At 41.3% G+C, this 22496-nt stretch overlaps 1 protein-coding gene across 1 annotated transcript in view; it reads left to right on the top strand.

Moving 5' to 3' along the window:
• The first annotated feature begins 2204 nt into the window (after nt 1–2204).
• plxnb2b (plexin b2b) overlaps nt 2205–22496 on the top strand; it is a 146854-nt gene continuing 126562 nt past the window's right edge. The window contains 1 exon segment of the mRNA XM_046858723.1: nt 2205–2654. The gene's annotated coding sequence lies outside the window, so the exon portion shown is untranslated.

Genomic DNA, 22496 nt, shown 5'->3' with positions numbered 1-22496 from the left:
GCTTTTGGTTCTGTAGTAACGTTGTTTTCACAGGTACTTGTATCGTGGACACTGTGATTGAAAAAAAAAACACGTTAAAAAGTTGATTGATTGTGTGGACTTAAATTTTGGAAATTCTTATTTTTGGAAGAAAATGTGGTATAAGAGGAATAAAAGACTAAAAGGAAATGGATTGTTTTTATACATCATGCTGTGTTTTATAGTATTGCTTATGCATATTGCTAAGAAATAAGACCGAAGGGAACGGAGTGAAAAAACTTAAAAATTTGGAGGAATTTATTTAGGAATTCAGGATATGCAACAAAAAAAACAACAACAACAAAAAACAAAAAAACAACAACTCAGTATTTTATATTACATCAATTGTAATGTTAAAATGTATATTTACTCTCATGTGAAGGTTTAGCTTGTTTTCAATGCATGAACATCATAAGAGCTAGGATTCGACACTTAAATCTCCATTTAACTTAGGAGTCCTGCTGTATTCTTGAAAATTCCAGACTTCCAAATTGACATTTGCACCATTTTACTGACATCTTTATCCAGAGCCACTGAACAGTTGAAGGTTAAAGGCCTTTGCTTAAGGGGATTTGAACTTGTGACCTTCTGAGCCAAAGCCTTATCCTGCCTCAGCTTGCACCTCCACCTACCTTTCTAAAATTTGATACCAGAAAACACTGAAGAATGAATTATATATTATATTATATATGATTTATGAATATAATTAATATTCAACATATTATTTTAATTCATGCAAATGCAAGGAAGGAATCTAAACTGAATGGAGGTAGACTAAGGTGACCGGAGAACCGAAGGCAGGATTGGGGAGGATGCGTAGGGAGAAGACAGAGTGATAACTCCTTAAGCTCCGTAATCAATAAGTACAGCATGAACTCAGCGAGTGATATACATTTGTGCCAAAAATATTGATTGCAAACTTCATATTTACAGCCACACAGTGGGGAGAAAGAATGGTGCAGTATATTGCTCTTCACTCGCCGAGATCAACTTTTCACTGTCCCATTATGGCTGGACGGATCCCTCCCAGGAGGTTACAGTCTGACAGGTGATGACTGAGACAGAAGATCACTTGGTCTCACTGTAAACTAGTACAGGAGTGAAAAGTGTTAACGAGGAAATGGCATGTTTTTCACTGTATAAGATGATACCATTACATTACATGTTACATTTATTGCTCTTTTAATGGTACTGGTAGTTAAGGATTAATTGTAGTCACAGATGATGAAGCTTCAGCTGAAGAAACAGCGGCATGGCTCGCGGTTTCTACTTAAGAAAGGATTGATGACGGATCTCATGAGCAAATCCTTCATGGTGGATAATCAGAATTTAATCCCCAGTCAATATTTTAATCAGAGGTTCAGGTTTAAAAGGCTGATTTGTTGAGACAGGCTTAAAACCAAGTCATGCAACATGACTCGAATTCAAATCCAACTCAGATCAACTAAGCATCTGTGTATACCATCACTCAGAGTGGGATCAGGAGAAGACCTGGAACTGACCACCGTACAGCAGTTGCAACACAAATGCATGAATAAATTAATGAAGCGTACTCCCCTTTTTTAGAGCAGTCGCAGTGAGAGACGAGGGTGAGATAAAGATGAGCTGAAGGCTGAAAGGCCACTCAGAGGTTCAGTGAGAGTTAAAAGAGGAATCATTCACATGTTTCTCATGGAGGAGCTGAGTTTGTTTGCCTTTTCTATCAGTTACATCTCTCCCAGTGCTCCTCACCACAGGGATAGGGGAGGAGAAAACAGATCTCTCTCTCACTCTCACACACACACACACACACACACACACACACACACACACAATTTTCAAGCTCAGACTCTGTCTCTCATACACACTCATACACACACACACACACACACACACACACACACACACACACAATTTTCAAGCTCAGACTCTCTCTGTCTCTCTCTCACACACACACACACACACACACACACACACACACACACACACACTCTCACTCCTCTCAAATTCTTCTCTCTCTTGCACTCCCTTTCAGACTATCTCCCTCCTTCCCCTCTCTCTCTCTCTCTCTCTCACACACACACACACACACACACACACACACACACACACTCCCTCCCTCCCTCCCTCTTACACACTCCCTTTTCCCTCCCTCTTTCTCTCCCTCTCTTCCCTCTGCCCCCTCCGTCTCGTGTTCAGAGCAGAAGGCTACACTCGTGTGGGCTGTACGTTAACGGCGAGTAGCCCGGATGTGGATGCGAGCAGGTCTCGCCTCCGTCGGTACACACGCTCACACACACTCGTTCACGCAGGCTTGCGCGCGCACACACACACACACACACACACACACACACACACACACACCAAGCGCACCTGGACGCGTCATGTGACCCGCTACCTGGGCGTGGAGCAAATCCTGACTGTTATTTCGCCTCGACGCGGTGGTGTGTGTTGTGTGTGTGAATGGGAGGCTCGGGCTGTGCGCGCGCTCTGAGCTCCACGCTCCAGCCTGCTCTCTGCAAAAGTAAGATGTGAACTTTTGTTTTTGTTGCGTGGAGACGTTCTGGGGAGGGTTTCATCCTCCTGGTTTCTTTTTTCTTTGTCAAATTTTTTAACCGAACCCGCCATTTGGACGTGTCTGGACCGCGCCTGCCAAGGTGAGTAGAGTGGGGCGTGTGTGTGCGTGTGCGTGTTTGTGCATGCGCGCGCGCGTGTGTTCCGGGCGTCTTGTTTTATGAAAGAAAGTGCGAAGGCGCGCGCGTTTCGACCGCGTCCGTTTGCCGACGCGCGCAAGTTCAGAGAGAAAGAAGGCGAGGTGTGGGTGAGACCATCCGACTTTACTCCGACACGAGAGAACACGGAATGAGCAGACAGACAGAAAGCTGGTGCATCATTAGGACAGGGTCGTCACCGTTGCGCACGTGAAGGGTCGCTCAGACACGCGCGCGCATTGGCACCATGTTGGGCGGCTTCCTTTATTATGTATTTAATGTATGTTTATGGATAGAAGGCTCTGTTAGAGAGGGTTTTGAGATGATATTAAACACAAGGTGTGGAGCAGCTGGTATGTGTCTGTGTGACTCTGGACCACCCTGCGTTTTGTCTTCAGTGGTGAAGCATCTTCATGCCATCTTCATCGTCTCACTGGGAAACTCTTCTTCCATACTCTTCTACCTCCTGGGTGTTGAGTGTGCTCTCCCTCTCCGTGTTCTGAAGATGCAGCTAATCACTTTGTCTCCCAGATGTTTCTCCTCATCCACTCTGAATAAATGAATTCCTAATAACATTTTCTCCACCACAGACCTCCAAGAGCTTCCAGCCTCACGCCCCTTCCTGTCGTTACTCTCATATTTATAAGATGCGTCAAGTAGAAGGTTTCAGTTGAAAGCTTAAACCCCTTTATCTTTCCATAAAAACTTTTCGAGAGCGCGTAAACATTTCCTGGTTTCGGAAGAACAGATCTTTTCATCCTTCGTCTCTGTATACATTTGGACTTACTGGCAATGATCCTCTAACAGAGAGACATATGAGATATCTGAGCATAAAGTTAATGCTGTTCATCAGCTGCTTTCCAGTTTTAGTTTCATCGGGCATGCTCATATATATATATGTGTGTGTGTGTGTGTGTGTGTGTGTGTGTGTGTGTGTGTGTGCATGAAAGATGATGATAGAAAAGCTCCTTTTTATGGGCTTGTTAGTTCTGGTGCTGAGACAAAAGAGTGAGACAGTAGGTCTCATTGAGGAATGTGTGAGGGTTCTGTGCCTCTCTGCCCCTGGCACCATGAACCCTGTGCCTTCAACCGGAATCCTGGATCTCTGTCCAAACGCTGACAGATTCTTTACTGTATAAGAGAAACTGCTTGTTTTATGGGGGGGGATTATCCTCATTAAATGAGGTTAACCAAAACACTGTCATGAGAAAGAGGATTAAAGAGACTGTTGTGTTTGTATTTGTGTGTGTGTGTGTGTGTGTGTGTGTGTGTGTGTGTGTGTGTGTGTGTGTGTGTGACAAGGACTGGGAGTGGCACCAATTGCTTTTACTCACTGGACAGTGAGGGGCATCCAGCCCAAACGCAGGCCATCTGTGCAGCATCTCTCTGTTTCCCGTTCTTTTTTTTTTTTTTTTTTTTTTTGACCACACACATTTCACTCTCTGACACGATGTTAAAAAATCTTTGTGCCGCTTCATTTTCCCAGCTTATCTCCTGCTCATGCAATAGACAGAAATGTCGGCTGTTTCCTTATCACAAGCACAAAGTGGCGATGAGTGATTTCTCAATGCTGCACAGTTTACAATGACCCCATTCACCTTCAGTCACTGTTATAACAACCCCCCCCCACACACACACACACACACACCCCAACCCCTTCATTTCCATAACGTCATTAACCGTCATAATACGTTCATTACTCACAGTCATACGCGATTGTCAGGGAAGGTGTCTGGTTTTTTTTTTCGTTTTTTTTATTTTTTTTTTAAATAACACTCAACACCTGATTTTACAGAAAGAAAACCCCATCAAGGACAAAGCGACATTGTGTTTCGTCGTAAGATTTCGTTAGTTGTTTGTACCTATAAAACACACACTTGTTGTTCGTAGGCTCCTTTTTTTTTTCTTCTTTCCCAGAAGCAGCTCCAGCACACAGGAGGCTACACTTTACCTTGTCTTTTATTGCCAGTGGTAAATTGCTGTCATTTCAGGATCTCGTTGATCTTCTGCGCAGCCCAGAAGTTGTTTGATTTAAGGTGAGTCGGATTCACGCCGAAGTAAAGGATGGACTCGACAAGCGGGGTTTTATCCTGACACAGTGCTTCACTCCAAACAACGTCAATATCTAATAATCTGTAACATGAGCTTGAAAAAACAGAACTTTGTAAAAGACGAGGATGTTCTGTATTCTGCAGTGTTTATTCACTATTCAGAATGTTACCATAATAAATAGTATTAAACGTTGTTCTTTATCTAAACGAATTCAACACGTGGGCAAAAACTACAACATCCACTATTTTTGTAAAACTCGTGTTGATGTTTTATATTGCAACGACTCAACTTGTACCTGCTGAACTAGTTTTTTTCCCACCGTTTAGAGATAGCATCGCTCTAAATCAGCAGATGTTAATGCGATGACTAAGACTTCCCGCCTAATAAAAGCACCATTAGACTTTTTTTTTTAAATCTTCCCTGCTGTGGATATTTGTGAAGTCTCTGAGAGTTAAATTCGGGTCCCGGTCGCACTTAGCGTGCGGTGCTGGGGCACGGCTTCGTTTGTTATCTTTACAAGGAACAGCTTTGTTTTACACTGTTGTTCGATGTGTCATTAAATTTTGTAATGGAACAGCTCCAAAATAAAAGCGCTCAGAAAGTGGCTGAGGCTGTGCACTAATGACGAAAAGGTTGTGACTTCGAACCCTGTCACTGCTAAAGAGCTGCTAATGGGCCTCTGAGTGATGCTCTCAAACCCTCCTCTGCTCATCAGTATGCTTGGATTGTAATCTGATAAGTCGTTTCGATAGGATTGATATTTTTTGGATTAAAGCGTCTCCTAAATGAATAAAAGTCCTTTTTTTTTTGGAGAGAGACCGAGTTAAGTGTCAGAACCTGATTCTAACAGGAATCAGCTTTTTTTTCTACGGCTTTACAGGATCTGAGATTCCCCCCGGCTTAATTGAGTTTTTTCTTACTGGGCATGGGCCGGTAAATTAACACTAATCCTGCATTCCGTCATTGTTTTCACTGCCAAGTGACCTGAAATGTAACCATTAAACTGTAATCGCTCGGATGGACAGTTAATGAACATAAATCGACCGGTAAAACGAGGAATCGCCATGTAACGTCTCTGTCTCGAATGGAAGGAAGTACAACAAGACGCTATTCAGAAACGATCATGAAACTGATTCACTTTTATATCCTCATAGATCACATCCTAAAGATAAGCAGAACTGAAGTTTTTAATGCATAAAGTATAAGGCGATGGTGCTGTGCATCGTGCACTCTGAGCTACGAGCACCAACATGCAGTTCGGTGATTTTTAGTTAGAAACAGGTTGATTTGAGGGGCTGTGCAGGTAGGACGTTTTGGAGACGAGGTGTGGGATTGAGATGGTTTGGACATGTGCAGAGGAGGGACATGGGGTATATCAGAAAGTAGGAGACTGCTGAGGATGGAGCTGCCTGGAAGGAGGAAAAGAGAAAGGCCAAGGAGGAGGCTTATGGATGTGGTGAAGGAAGACATGCAGGTGGTCAGTTTGAAAGAGTCAGATGGACAGGGTGAGGACAGGGAGGTGTGGAGACGGATGATCTGCTGTTGCGACACCTAGAAGGTAAATTTTATTCTTTCGGATGCTGTTGTCCTACTTTAGTGTATCACTAATCACCATCTTACTTTCTCATCATATATGTACAGATAGTGTTATATAAAGAGAAAATAACAAGCGCACACACACACACGCACAAATGCACAATAACAGGATGTGGATCATCGTGGATTTGCATAAGTGCTATTACGTTTACTGAAACTTCTATTAAAAGGCTACAGTGTGACATGTCTACTGAGCCTTATTTAGAAGTCTTTGGGATTTTGTTCTCCAGACTTACAGACTCGTAGTGTGGAATTCTGTTTTCCCTCCAAGTCACTTGCCTTCTACACTGTTGTAGTAAGGAACAGGGAGGAAAATAAAGCATGCAAATGGCTAATTTTGGGTTTGTATAACAGTTTCCTACTCAGAGGCTGGCACTACAACAGAACATACTTTTCCCTAATGAGGAACTTGTAGGAATCATGGCCTGTTGTTCACCCTTCTCCACTCTTCTCATTCCCCCGTGTGCTCAGTTATATCTGATTGTGGGAAATGGAAGGGATGAGGTGAGATCACACACATTCTCTCTCTTACACACACACACACACACACACACACACACACACACACACACACCAGCAGCTGGCATTGTCGGTGTGATCCAGTCTGGGCTTGACGCCCGGTCTTCATCCATAGTCTTTAAAAACGTCCATAGTACCATTAACTGAGTTTAAACGAGAGTACAGTGTCTTTATCTTTTCTCTCTCTCTCTCTCTCTCTCTCTCTCTCTCTCTCTCTCATTCTTTTGTGCTTATTTTGGTTTTGTTTGTGTACTATAGTTTATGTGATTTGGTAAGATTTCTATTTTTTTTTACTTTGTGTGCCTATAAAAAATTCATTGTTTATATAAAACTGCTTTCTGTAATGGGCAGATCTATGAAGTGTGTGGGCTGGATGCACACACACACACACACACACACACACACACACAGATTCTAACTCAACCTAGAGGATCGTGAGCTCTCGGTTCAAAGGGTCTGGTTACAAGCATGAAATGGTTCATCAGTGTAGAATTAGCCTCACAGGGGAGTGTGAGAAACACAGTCTCTTCCCATCACCAGCGAATGAACTAGCAGAACAGCATGCAGAGATGAGATCTTTCTGCACCTCTACACACCCACACAGGCACACACACTCTCTCTCTCTCTCTCTCTCTCTCTCTCTCTCTCTCTCTCTCTCTCTCTCTCTCACACACACACACACACACAGCTTATTTGATGCGGCCCGTTAATCACACAGTGGGCAGTTTCTGATATCGAATCATTTGAACAAAGTAGTTTAGAACAGAGACAGGGCTTTTGTTGCTATATATTTTTACAGTTTTTTATTTATTGAAATTTTTTCATTTAATTAATAATTTTTGTTCTCAAACTATTTGCAAAAATCCATACCGATAGTTTTTCCGGGTTGCGTTATACAGGGCAAGAGCGGCCTCCAGAGGTGTATCACTGTTTGTTTGAATTTTGTGGTTTTTATTCATATTTAGCTGCTTTTTTTAATTTGGTTTGCTACTTTTTGTTTCATTTTAAATGTATTTCTTTTATTTTCCTCAATATTTATTACTATATTAATATATTTAATTAATATATTTCATCATTCTTTGTTACTGTATTTTTTCCGGTATCTGTTCTATCCTTCACTATTTATTTTTCTGACAACTTTTGACTTTTACATATTAAATTTTTACACGAATATCTGTACTTTCTCAAAAATATCGAATGAGTTACAGTTGTGCAGGTGAAAACACCATGTTAATAAGAAAGCTCAGAGGAAAATAGGACATAAAGTAACACAATCACTCTTTACAAACATGCTAAGCAAAAAGCATTTCAGAACACACAAAACTTAATAAAAAACCTTAAAGTAGATTTATTAATCGAGCAGAAAACCTCATCGGGTTTCAATCTGATCAACAACGAAAAGGAATCTGAGGCTGTCATGGGGAAGAATTCATGAAAAGTGGGCCGTGCAGGTGTACAAGTGTTCCTAATAAAGTGGATGCTGAGAATGCTCGTTAAATACTGGGGTTAATTAGAAGATTAGCAAAGCTGGCTTCCTGACAGTTAGCATCTCTTCTACTTCCTTCCAAGTTGTTTCTGTACACATGAAATGAACTCTTTCTATGGCAGGATCAAATGAAACCACAGTAGGATTTTTCTCCCACTTTTGTACGTCAAACAGTAAATTGTAGGTTGGAACTTAAGCTGTAAGAGCAGCATTACATTAACATCAGATAACAAGCGCTACGCGGTTGAGCCGAGAAAATCGTTTGTGTCAGGTGTTTTTTTTTTTTTTTTTTTGGATTTCTCACTTTACTGCAACATACATCATTTGTGTAGCATTGAGAAGTTCGTAATCGAAATGTCGCTTGTCGAGCTGTCACTTTCAGGAGACGCTGCTGTCTGTGAAACCGTGCCTCTGTGTCACACGTGTGTAAAAAAATAAACACGTTTCTGTCACTTCATTGCTTAGCAGTGTGAATTCAGCTGGATTTTTAAGGGGTTTCGAAGTTATACGCAATAAACCGTTAGCGAAGCTCCACCATAGAACATCTCATTCCGATAAATAATTATTTTACAGTTCAGTTATTTAATGATGGCATGTTTAAAGGCTTGACATTTTCTCTGTCGATGCAGCTCAGTGTTGAGCAGGAGAACACAAGCTAAAGAGTATTTAATCTCATTTTTCATTAGTGTTAGCATCAGGTTCCGGTTCAGATTTATTGTCTGAAAGTATAGAGACTGTGAAATGAAATATAAATGAATTGTAATTGAATTCTATTTAGTTGTTTTTATTTGTATAGCACTTTTTACAATGAACATTGTCTCAATGGTGCGGTGGTAAAGTAAACCCTGTGCAGGTAAACATGATCTGTTTGCATTTCATTAAGAATTCTGGTGCAGTAAATTGGAGTAAGATAAAGTGGATACAGATGTGGTGATTTATTTGGAAAAAAAATAATAAAAAAGTAAAAATGCTTCAGTGACATTCCTAATAAATATGCAATAATCCAATGTTAAATCCATGTACATGCAGAACTTTACATTTTTTTTTTTTTTAAATAGTAAGTAATTTTTGATCACAGTAAATGATTTTGCTTTGTATTGTAGCTGCTGAATCAAAAGATTTCACATTATTTAATGCAGTACATTCCTAACATATCTTAACGAGACGTGTAGGAGCTCACATGAGCATCGCCGCATGAGTCGAGAGCATATGAGATGAGGGAAGAGGGTTGGGCTTCCAGCAGCGTTGGAACACCTACACAAATCATTTCAGATTCACGTCGATTTGGATTCACTTCCGTTTTATTACGGAGATAAACACAGACTTGATGTTTGACTCGTGTTTAGAAAGTCAGCTTTATAACTGACATTACTGTATATTTACACTGGATATTTTATTAAGGTGATATCTTGTAGGCCAGAATACCTTTACATCGCATAAACAAAAAAACAACAACAATCTAACACCCAGTTACGAAATTTTGCAATCAGTTTAACTGAAAAACTGGTGGAGGAAAGACTGAAGTAGCTGGACCAGCTTCATATTATATTGTATACGAGGTGGTATCTCTTTATCTACGTTAACACACGGTCACATTCAAAATAATCCCCTTTCACAGCAATACAGTGCTTCAATCTTCTTCTAGTCTATTTTTCGAAGCGCGTCAAAGCACCTTGTGCGATTTGTGCTGGATTTCCACATGTGGTCAGAACAACGCCAGTCACGCAGCTCCTTATGTACACAGGACAATGTCTTTTAGCACACTGACTTATGAACGTCGGTGCTCCCTGTGACTGAGTGTGCAGTCCTGTGCTGCCATCTGTTGGCATGTGACAAAACTAGTCTCAAAACATTCTGATACCACCTAGTACTTCATGGGCTCCACATAAGACGCAACATCATCTTATTCATCACACATTCATAAAGTCATAAAAAAACTATACATAAAACTTTTTATTCATTTCTTTTTTGTTCCATGCTACACAAAGATTTTTGAAGACTCAATTAAGAAAATGAAAAAAGATTTTTTTTACGCATCGTTGTCGAACAATAGCTCCATCAACTAATGTTCAACTAAAGTCGTAATACCTGCGTTTAATTCATCATTCTAATCCAAGCAGCCAGTCCGAGCTCTGATTAGACATGCTTTGATTTGGCAGCTTTTCAAGTTGGGGAAAAAAAAAGCATTTAGAATTGCTTTGTGTTTTAAAGCTTTTCACAAGAAGAAAACGGAATCTATAGGAGAATTTTTGCACATTTGGGGTCCTGGATTTTTCCCTCTGTTTATGGAGTGTCTGAGCGTTGAGGGCAGAGGGTTCGTATTGAAGCTTTCTGAAACACTGATGCGGTCTTTATTTATTGCAGTGTAAAAAAAATAAAAAACCCAAACAAACATGATTTATTGCTCAAACCGTGCTCAGCTGAACACATAAGTGCTAAATGATAGATCCGCTTCATGTAGCTGTCACCACGTCGCCTCTTTTGTTTCCTACAGCCATGTTTCTCTCCTCATTTCTGAGAGGTATTACTCTGAGCACTGGAGGTTACATTTCATTTTCACAAGTATAACGCAAGTGTTAATCCACAAACACAGCGAACGGTTCACTCCAGGACGGTTTTTAATGATCGTGTTTGTCATTCTTCTCACAGAAAGTCTGCCGATGCGGTTTGGTAGCTGTTTAGTGAGCACATATTAAAAAAATCAACTAAACGGTTTTGCATTAGTCTCTAGGAGATTAATTATGAAGGAGAGATTGGATGGAGTTGTAAGTGCACTGACAGATGGAGGAAGGGTCAGAAATTTGGCAACAGCTGGAAGCCAAGGTCACACCAGCACGAGGCGGATTTTGCTGGCATGGAGTGGATCAGTCAGGAGAAGGGAAGGGTGTTTCACTTGTGTTAAATGATTCATTCAGGCCTCTATAGAGTTTTTAAAAATTCAAAAGTGCTTTTGCTTGGCCTGTCGGTGACTCCGGGGGCAAAAAAAAGGAGAACTGGGTCAAGTGTAATATTTTTTACATCTTACATCATCACATGCATCACAAATCACGGTTGTGCTGTGTTTTACGTAACACTTAGGAAGGTGGTGTCACTTTAAAAGTCGTTTTAGAGGGACTCGTTCGTCAAAGGATCAACATTAATTTAACAGCAAACCGAAATTGGAACAAGGAGCATCCGTGCATATTAATAGACATACAATGAAGCCGAGGTGAAATTTTCTGAAATGTATTTAACACTTTTGGAAAGATTTTGTTGAGGTGTCGTCATTTCATAGTCGAAATTTTCAATTCCTTTTTCAGATCTTCTGGACAGAGGACTTTTCTCTGTAACAAAACAAGCTGTGTTTAATTTCCCCTCACTGCTTTTTTGAGAAACATTTCATTCCAAATATCAACTTAAAGAAAGAAGGAACCAATCGGTGTGGTCAGAAGTATGTGGACACAATCACACTCTGGTGTGTTCCTTAACAGCACACAAACACATAATAGTATCGAATGCATCTACATGCTTTATCATTACAATTTCCCTTCACTGGCGCTAAGAGGCCCAAACCTGTTCCTGAGAGGTGGTGGGCTAGTGGTTAGACTTCAGATCTATCGGATCAGAATTCATATCTCAGCCACACCAAGCTGCCCCCTTTCTGGGTCTTTGAGCAAGGCTCTTAATGCCATAGCTGCTCATTTGTATGAATAAGATAAATGTACGTCGCTCTGGATAAAGGCGTCTGCCAAATTCCATTAAAGAAAAGTCCTGAGTCCTGAGCCCTGACCTTACTTTTGGGGTAAAATTGGAATGGCCAAGACAATCTTGCAGGTCTCTTGCAACTGAATCTGCAGTACGTCACAGAATCACTAATCACTCAATTATTAGAGATGAATTTACAATTATAAGGAACAAACTTATACATTCTTTATATCCGCTTTATCTCTGTAACGCTGCTTTGAAACAATGTGCATTGTATATATGCAAATAAAAAAAAAGAATAGTATTGAAAAGTTGGATTTTGATTGCTTGTGCAACCCTAACAGACCAGTTCACTTCCTCTGTAGTGCTGCTGTAGTTTTAGTTGTTGATTCAGAGGTGAGCTGTGTCAGGGTCACTGGGGGCTGCGGAGTAGAGTATGGAGTGTGTGAGAGCAGTGTATGGTGAGCTGCAGGCCTCAGCCCTGAGTTGTTCACTGGAAAGAATCCCAGAGCTACAACAGAGAGAGCCAGGAATTCCAGCTATGTCCATTAAAGCAGAGGTGAACTGGGAAAGCTCAAGCATGTGAATGTATCCCAGCTGGTCCCATGCTGTTGGAATGTGTTGTTTTAAATTTTTTTCGAGCAGTACTTATTTTATCTTCGCTTATCTTCGTCTTTTTCTAAAATGTTATCTTGTTTATCTTATTTCAGATATATAGAGGTTTGTACCCTTTGTGTCCTCTTTGCGTATATATTTCCCTCAATCCATCACAGTCACGTTTCTTTCTGTTCCATCATGGCCGTGCCCGAGGCCGGTGTCTTCGAAGCTTGATGCGTCTTACAAAGAAAACATGTCGTCGTAGCGCCGTGTCTCGGGTTTCTACAGATGCCTCCAGCGCATTCACAGTGATCCGAGCAGACACCCATGCCTTTTATTCATCTGGGCCAGTTCTCAGGAACTACACGTCTGTTATCTTACTTTCACTTCAGCGTCTTCATCACAGACAAGAGTCCGTATTGTTTCCCTCGTTTCCTGCAGTCTTGTGATTAGCTATTGTTTGTGTTTTAATTTCACTGAGCCTGAAGTCTCCTCTCAGGGTGGGTATTAGATTATATAACCGTGTCGGTTTCATGGCAGTAAACCCAAACACGAGGATGACATCACCGTCCTTAGAGCAGCTACTATAAACATGCCTAAATATCCGCACGTATGTGCTCGGAGGAGGCAAACATAACGTCAGGCCAGACTGTGGTCATAACGATGCAGTGCATGCTCACAAACCACAAAGTAAAACATGCAGCTCTTACGTCTCGTCACGTTCTTGTGTGTTCACAGTCCGCTTCGATTCCGCCGTTAGCGTGCTAGCATGCACATTTCACGTCAACTATCTGTGCGTTTTTCAGACGTGTAATTATTGTGATTAGTGTGTGAAGAGATGTGGGTGGGGTCATGCAACCTTATTATGAGCACCAGGCTCGGGAAGTGCTCTGTATTCTGCAGAGATCCTCAGCAAAAGGGTCAGCTTCACTTTCTTCTCTTACTCAGGGTGTGTGATTAGTCCAAGTAAATGCAAAGCAGTGTGTGTTGTGAGTTTTAGGGGCCCAAGTGTGTGGTTTAAGAGTCCTCATGTTCAGTATGTTTACTTGGCTGAAAATTCCAGTGAGAAATTATAATTGCAAGTACACAGTTGAACTGTGGAGACTCTGTGCAGACTATCAGTGTTTGTCATTACTCTGTTGTTTTGCTCCTGCTGTGGAATGAGTTTTTCCTCCCCCGCCCTCCCCCCAAACCCAACTGCTCAGTGTTTCTCGTCTCCTGTCAATTTCCCAATGACAAGAAATGTTACAGCTTGGAATGACCAACCAGTGCCCCAGCTGCCCCGGGATCTGTTTCAGCCCTGCTGAGCCTGATAGATTTGGTGTGTGCTGTTGCCATTGTAACAGTAACAAAAACTCCACGCCAGTTCCTGTGATACAGCACTGAAACTTTAAAGAAACCCGTCCCAAAGTATATATCTCAATTTTGCTGCTTTTCTGACGTCACATCTTTGTGATGTGGTTTATGGTGGCATGGCTTTTTCCTCTCTTTAAGAGCTTCCCATGTTCTACCAGATTCCACTGGGTTTTTTTTGGTCTAAATAGTCAGATGGATTGAATTTGTGTCGTTTATTTTCAGTAGCGATAGAAAACAGCTTTGGCTCTCAAATGAACTTATTCCTGTTTAGCTTTTGTTTATGTGACTAAAATATTGCAGCCCATGTTTTCTTTTAGTCTGCAGAAGGACAAAGATACATCTTGAAATTGATGTGTGTGTGTGTGTGTGTGTGTGTGTGTGTGTATTTATATATATATATATATATATATATATATATATATATATATATATATATATATATATATAAAATATAATATAATTATTAGGAAAGGTAAGAGGTGAGCCTTCTATACCTGAGGTGCTGAATTGAGAGAAAGATTCCCCAGAGGCAAAAGGAACACGGGAACAAGGTCAACAGCCAGTATGCCGTCACACTTCAGTGTTCTAATGGAGCCCGGAGACGCTTACGCTAGCATAGCTTTTGCTTTTCCATTTAAAAAAGCTCTCAAGTGTTATAGCTTCGGCGACACACTGCTGAAGCACTCTGGATGGTTAACAAGGTTAGCCGGGAAGACGACCGACAGAACAAACCACACTTAATGTAGTAGCTTTTCGTCGTATAATATTATATTTGGTATTAAACTTGAGCAAATGTTGCACTGGATGCCAATCTAAAGGCTTCTTACAGGTTTTTTTTTTTTATTAACCTTGTAAGATTTCACTAGGCTCTAATGCCTGAAAAGATAGTGAGCTTGTGCTGGGATTTCAGAACTCTGTGCCATGCTCTATAGCGTAACCTCGCTCGTTACACTGCTACACTTCTATGATCTGTGCTAATCTGGGCCACTGACTGAGGAACAGACAGAACTCATATTTGTGCCAGAGGACACGCTAAGCTGGCTAGCCGACAGTGAACTTTCAGCAAAGAAATCATTAACCAAATAATAAACACTGGCAAACCCTGAATCCTGGGTTTACTCTAATCATTTCTGTATGTCTTTCTAGAACACTGGTTTTGAGGAAGCTGTGAGCCAAGCCAGCATCCTGGTATCAACAGTGGGTTTGATTTACCTTGTGTTGCAGGAGCGAGAGAGAGCGAGAGAGAGCGAGAGAGAGAGAGAGAGAGAATGGGATATGCTGATAGATTTACGTAACCATGCTCATGCTGTTTATATTTTCAAAGGCAAACAAAAGAATTGGAAATTACGTCTGAACCTATAAATTATGTTGCTTTTTTTTTAGTTTAAAAAGATCTGAAAAAGCTCTGACTTGAATTATCTTAATAAAGAAATGCTTTCTGCATACAAACCATATAGTACGTGCTAGGGTAGTTGATTAACTGTCAATAAAGAGATTAAAACTTTTAAGCCTAAATTACTTACTCTAATAAATATAAAACGGACGTGATATGCTTTTTAAATTACATTTCTAATCTTTTTTTTTTTTCCGGTTTTCAGTCGACGTTCAGTTTTATTTTAAATTGACTTACTGTGTTAAAGGATGTTTAGAGCATTACTATCGGACGCGTGTTTATGGTTGTATTGTGGTTTAAAAGGTAATGGGGATAAATGATAAATGTGCTGGAAGACAAAAACATGAGGCTTCCAAGAAAATAGTGTTTTTTTTCTGTTGTTTATTAAATTCAATTTTAGCATTTTAGAAATGCTAGCTAGCATGATGTACACTACAGAAAACCAGATTCCAGATGCTCACCCCAGCATGATGTACTTTCACTTTTTCAAGTACTTGTACCGTTTCGCCAGCCATCTTGATTTTTACTGCATTTGGCTTAGTTCAGAAGTGGAAAGTTGAAACATACGTTAAATAATTACATAATCTTCAACCTCAAAACCATTCAAGGTACATCAATTTCAAGGTACATACTGTCATTTGCACTACCATGCACTCCCACACTTTATGTACATTACTGGTCTGTATTCCTATTTATTACCCACACTGTCTATACTGTCTCATATTGTCTGTATTGTCTGTATTGTCTTGTATAGTCTGTTTTTGTCTTGTCGTGTCTGTTTTGTCATGTATAGGTTTTTATTTATATCTGTACTTTTGAGAGTAACAAACAGCTGGAACCAAATTCCTTGTGTGTGTCAACACACTTGGTCAATAAACCTGATTCTGATTCTGATTCTGATTCTGATTAGCTGCCTGTCATGTTAGCAACAAACTAGTCAGTTTATTGTCATGTAGACTTTTAAGCAAATGGTGATTGAGCTAAAGCAAATACTGGCTATACGGATATTGCAACTGGTGTGTGTATGTGTATATATTTATATAAAATATTACATACTGTACATAAACTTAAATATTTTTCTGCACTTGATGCTAAACTTTTGTTGCTATGCATCTGAAAATTGGTTATCTGTCTGTCTGTCAATTAAATTGCTGCTTTGTTTACTACTGATGCTATGAGCAGCCATGTTGTTTGGACTTGACTTGCTGAACTTGAGTTCCTGAGTAGTAATTCTTATCTAAAAGAGGCATTTTTTTCCTGGTCGGAGGTCGAGAATTATGACTACTGGTTAAATGCAACATTTGTTTCATGGTGTTTTTTGAATGTGGCTACTTGGGATGTTGTGAGGTAACAGATTTTGGTGGCACAGTGTTAAGACCCTCACTCTGTGTGGTAATGAGAAACACCGTGGAGCCTAGTGGGTTAATATTGAACGTGTCGACACTGAATTGCTTTCATTTTCAGCCTAATTATGAAATGTGTCATATTGATTACATTTATGTTGAAGCCCTGATTGGAAATTGAAATTCAAAAGTGTAGTGATGTCAGGAGCCGTGTGATATTCAGACTAGTCACAGACAGGGCAGTGTATAGGGATTGAACTGTCCAATCCCTAAACTGTCCAGAATGTCTAATCCCTAAACATGAAATGAATAGAATTTCCAGATGAAGAGGGTTCACAGAGACGTGTGAAACAAATTCTGTCAGCACTCGGTTTTCTTACATGTCCAGAAAAGGCTTGGCAGTGCTGGCAAGTTGAATGGCTCTTATAAATACACTCTTTAAGTGACTAACTAAAAATACCCCTCGACAGACTTCCAATCAATTCAGGAGTGATTGCGGCGTAGGTTGGAGTGGCTAATGCCTGGGCCAGACCCCCTGTTGAGCTCAGCAGTAAGACCTCCTCACAAACACAGCAACAAACACACACACACACACGCATGCACACTTTTACTGATCAGTATTGAGACCCGAGAATTTGATTTCCTTCAACTTCAGGTGACAAAGCCTTCGACTGCAGTGTGAAGCTTGGGGCATTGGGGGCAAGCAGACACAGCCAGCTGTCTGTATTCATCTACCAACAGACTGATCGATTCTGTTTGCCCTGACTTGTCTAAGTGCAATCTCGCTCTCTGAAAATAATCCTGATTTAAAGTGCACAATTCCTTCAACCCCCCCTCCCAAACACTATTTCACACCGCCACTAGCTTGGTGGAATCGGGCAAGTCAGCCACAGATACATGAATTCCTCATAACGCAATCTGCCGGCTGATCAATAATTCAATTCTGCCTGTGAGAAGAAGGCATGTCTGGCTCCAATCTCACCTGTACCACCTGGCCTTGCCCTTAACAAGGTGGACTAACTCTCCTTGAACCACACTGAAGTGTGTGTGTGTGTGGAGACAGAGAAATGTGCGCGTGCGTGCGCATGCGTGCGTGTGTGTGCGTGCATGTGGCCCTGACACCCTGTGTCAGCCTTCTCTACAGGCAGCTCGGCTATATCAAAGTCATCATTCTCATCGGAAGCTAAAGCAGGTTGAGTCGTCTAATTATCAGGCCTCTGTGAACAGAGGGGACAGGACTCCTGCTGTACAAGACTTCACCATGCACCAGCGGTTAGGTTGAGGACAAGAACACGAATTTTGTCCGTGTCATTCAGCTTTTGCACAGAACCGTGTGTCTTTCTTTAGATCATCCTGAGCTGACTTTCACTCAAGGCTTGCTGTGCTGTATCTCTCAGGAAGTTTACTTCTCTGTGGAAGTTGTATGTTACAAAAACCTCAAAGAACACGCTTGGACAGTTCCTGATTGTTTGGAAGGGTCTCGTTCTCTTCTGTTCTGATAAAACAATGACTGTTTTCAGCTGCTTCCTTACTTTGATAACCACACTATCTGTGTTAGCAGATTCCTCTCGCTCTCTCGCTCGCGCTCTCTCTCTCTCTCTCTCTCTCTCTCTCTCTCTCTCTCTCTCTCTCTCTCTCTCTCTCTCTCTCTCTCTCTCACCCTCTCTCTCTTCGTTCTCTGCCTCCCTTTGTTTGTTTCTTTCTTTTTTTAACTCCCCTATATTAAGCACACAGGCGGACAAATGAGAGGGAGTGCGGAAGAGGAGAAGCGTCTTTGTGCATTGGCCAATAGTTGACTTCAGTCAGCACATCTCATTGGAGCTCTTTCTGCATTTACTCGTGCCTTTGAAATATTTCTCGGTCAATTGTAGCCTCCGAGCCGTGTTTTCACTGCGGCGAGAAAAAAACAAAACACGCAAACTTTCACAAGTCATTCCTCCTCCGTCTGTTTACTGTTCACAGTTTCAGCATCCACCCTTACCCTCGTTCTGCAAAAAAAACTCTAGTGTTTCAAAGAAATGTGGTGGAGATGGATGCCATAGTGTGTTGTTTTCGGCTTTTTTATTGTAAAATTAAGAGCATGTTGGGTTGTGTGTGTTTGTGTGTGTGTGTGTGTGTTTTGACAAGTCCCCAAGGGAACGAAAACGATCTGAAATAAATTGAACAATTTTGCTTTAAAGGGCAGATCAGCACCTCCAGTTGTTGAGAGCCATTTGCTGGTACAATCAGAGATTTAATTAACGAAGTTAGCACGAGGATTAGTTAGACCACTCGCATCTGTATTCATGTGACACAGAATAAATAATGAACGATGAGCATATTATTGTCTCTGGCCAGTAATCATCAGTTTTATTTGGCAGGACAAATTCGATTTTTTTTTCCCCTTATCCTGCAGAAATCCATGCCTCATGGTACAGTATAGTTTTTTAGAAACAGGTGTGCAGCATTTACCTGTTTTTTATTTTTTATTTTTAACACACAGGGGAAAAAACCCTAAAAAAATATCAGGTTTAGAGAAGCGACAAAATACACACATGGGACTAGAATCTGATCTGTCCTAAACATCTAACACAAACATAAACAAGTTTGATGAGAAGTGCTCGTTTCTCCTTCTCGCCTAACCAAAAAACGTTCCCATTTTGGAACAAAAACTGCAGGAATAATCAGCGCAACCCAGTTGAGTCAGCTCCTTTTTATATCAGGATATTTCAATGAAACCTACATCGTGACTCGATCCAAAATCTGCAGGGCTCCTAATTCATCACTGGTGCTGGCCTGATGTGGTACGGTTCCTCTTTCCTGTCACTTGAAGCGATATTGAAATCTTTGTTTGTGCCGTTTCTCGCCTGAGCCCAGGATGCAGCCAAAGAATGGAAACCAATTAAAGCGGTTGTTGGTCACGGAGCATAGCGCAGAGGTTTGATTGTGAGCGAAAACAAATAAAAAAAAGCCAGAGACGAGGTGTCATGGTGTTCGTGGCACATTGCATTTCAGGCAGGTGCCAGAAGGACAGTGTGAGTTGATCAGCATGAACGCTTCCTAAAATGGCTTCTTGAAAAGGTACATCAAGTACACAAACACATGCTCTCTCAGGCTGCTGTGTATCCAGAGTTTTCCTGTCGAGAGGATGCTACAGGAGGAGGCGTGGCCTGACTTTAGGCTTTTTTTTTTCATTGTTTGAGCATTAATGGATAAATAAGTCTGTGGGGATCATGGAACGCTAAATTCAAGGGTAAATTCATGAACCAGCCTGGTGCTGCTGATTAGCTTAAGTTAAATCCTGATCATTTGTTGATCAGTATTCAACATGAATGGTTTTACAACAATAACCAGGGGATCCATGAAATTCCGGAGTACCACAGGAGCTTTGAGGATGGATTTGGACTGTAGTTAATATCAGTCTGCTACATTGACTCAGGAATACAGTTTGCATCTGATCACCATCACTGCACCTCACTGTAATATATCTGTAATAAATGGACATTCGGTGCCACCCAGATGAGGATGAGGTTCCCTCTTGAATCTGGTTCCTCTCAAAGTTTCTTCCTTATGCCATCTCTGGGAGTTTTTCCTTCACCACAGTCACTAAAGACAAACTTACTTATAAAGAACATATTCACTTTTAATCACCACATTATCTGTGTAAAGCTGCTTTGAGACAATGTTCATTGTTAAAAGCGCAATACAAATAAAAATGAATTGAATTTCAGTGCATTTTAATAATAACTTTCATAATATTTATAATAGATAAGATTTAATAATAAGACATCTCATTGAATTATGTGTTTCAAGTTTTTGATTCGCATTTGATGGACCTCATGGAAGTTGTTTCTGGAACTGCGTTTGATGACATTTGTAGGTGTGACCCCATGCAGGTGGTCGACGGAGTGTGCTTCCTTTTCACTGAACTGATAAAAGAATAATTTCATTATTTTAAGAATTTGCAGTTGTTTAATGCGTGGGCTTCAGCCCAACCTGTTACAGAATCTCCTCAGTTTCAAACCAAATACCGTGCAGCCACGTCCTCTTCAGGCTCACTGGATTGCCTTCACACCCCTCCCTTTATCCTCTACCTGGCTGTCTTCAACAAGCTGCCAGCCACAGATGGACTTCCCCGGAATGTACAAGTCTTTTTGGGATTAGACTCCATCCGTCATTGCCGAGATTTTAAATTTGCAGCCAGGATCCCTCAGCCGGCACCTGCTGCTGGCCTAATGGTCTCAAAGCCTTCCAGCTAAAAAAGCTGCGTAAGGATTTTAACCTTAATAGAAATCATTTTCAGATGGAATAGAAATCGCTTTTCCATACGCCTCTTCTCCGGAGCAGGTGCTCTTTTCAACATTCAGACATTTTTGAATTCGCGTCACTAAGACCCAGTTTGAAGAGACTGCGCCGATTTATCGCGGCTGTTCCCGACATCAAGCAGCACATCCTTCAGTCTGCGTTCCTCCCTCGCAATTTTCTCCAGGTGCCAGGCATTATCTAGGACTTTTGCCATCACGTGACATCTACCACTCTGGGAAGAGGAGGAGAAGGAGGTTAACGTGCACCTTGTTCAAATTACATGAAGCCACTACACCTGCTGCTGATGCACAGGTTTGGCTAGAGTCACTGTACGGCTGTGAATCTTCAGGAATTTTATTCTTCTTCCTCAAGGACAGAATCATGAGTTTGTATTTTACTTCAGGAATACAAGGTGTTTGGAAAAGTTTCAATACTAATGGTGTAACTAGTGCTAATCAATTGCACATAATGTGACACACTCCTGTCGGTTTCTTCTCTACAACATCAAAATGATTTGACCATTTTGATCTACACAATCTGCTTGTTCAGTCTCTTGTCATTTCAACACCGGGCTACTGCACCCCTCTGCTGCATGTCTACCTCTGAACACATCCCGTCCTCTTTAAATGATCCGAAACACAGCTGTACGACTTGTTTTTAACCTGCCCAAGTTCTCCCACACATCCCCACTGCTGCGCTCCCTCCACTGGAGTCCGGTAGCTGCGCTCACGCATCAGATTCAAAACACTTGCGCTTGCCTTCAAAGCTAAACATGCACCAGCAAGCTCTTACATCAAAACTCTGATCTCTCCTCGCACAGAACCATGCGCCCTCAGATCTTCTAGCACTGCATGACTGGTCATCAGGTGGTATCGAAAGTCTGCAATCTAGTGAGCCAGTGTTGATTTATTCATTGATAGAAACTTAAAGCACTTTTATATGTCGCTCTTTTTATACGCCGTCTGATAAATGCAGTAAATGTATTTTGCGATGGGAAAGTATTTGTTCGAATAAACAACTTTACAGAGAAACACAGACGGCACATTGGTCAATTTTCCCAAATCAGTGTTTACAACTGTTAACAATTACACCGGTCAGGCAGAACATTATGACCGCCTACATAATATTGTGTTGGTCCTCTTCTGCTGCTAAAACAGTCCCGATGCATGGAGGATCAACATCATGAACCTCTTCAGCAGTTTGAGCTACAGGAGCTCGTCTGTTGGATCGGACCACACGGACCAGCCTTCACTCCTCACGTGCATCAACAAGCCTCGGCTGCTCACGACCCTGTCGCTGGTTCACCACTGTTTCCTCCTTGGAGCACTTTTGCAGACCAGGAACTTCCCACAAGAGCTGCAGTTTTGGAGATGCTCTGATCTGGTCGTCTAGACGTCACAATTTATCGTCAAATCCTTACGCCCATTTTTCCTGCTTCTAACATCAACTTTCACCTGCTGCCTAATAAATAAATCCAC

Source organism: Silurus meridionalis, chromosome 10, assembly GCF_014805685.1.
Source record: "Silurus meridionalis isolate SWU-2019-XX chromosome 10, ASM1480568v1, whole genome shotgun sequence".
NCBI lineage: Eukaryota > Metazoa > Chordata > Actinopteri > Siluriformes > Siluridae > Silurus > Silurus meridionalis.
The sequence above is the reverse complement of the archived record's forward strand: the minus strand, read 5'-3'. Positions and strand labels throughout refer to the sequence as shown.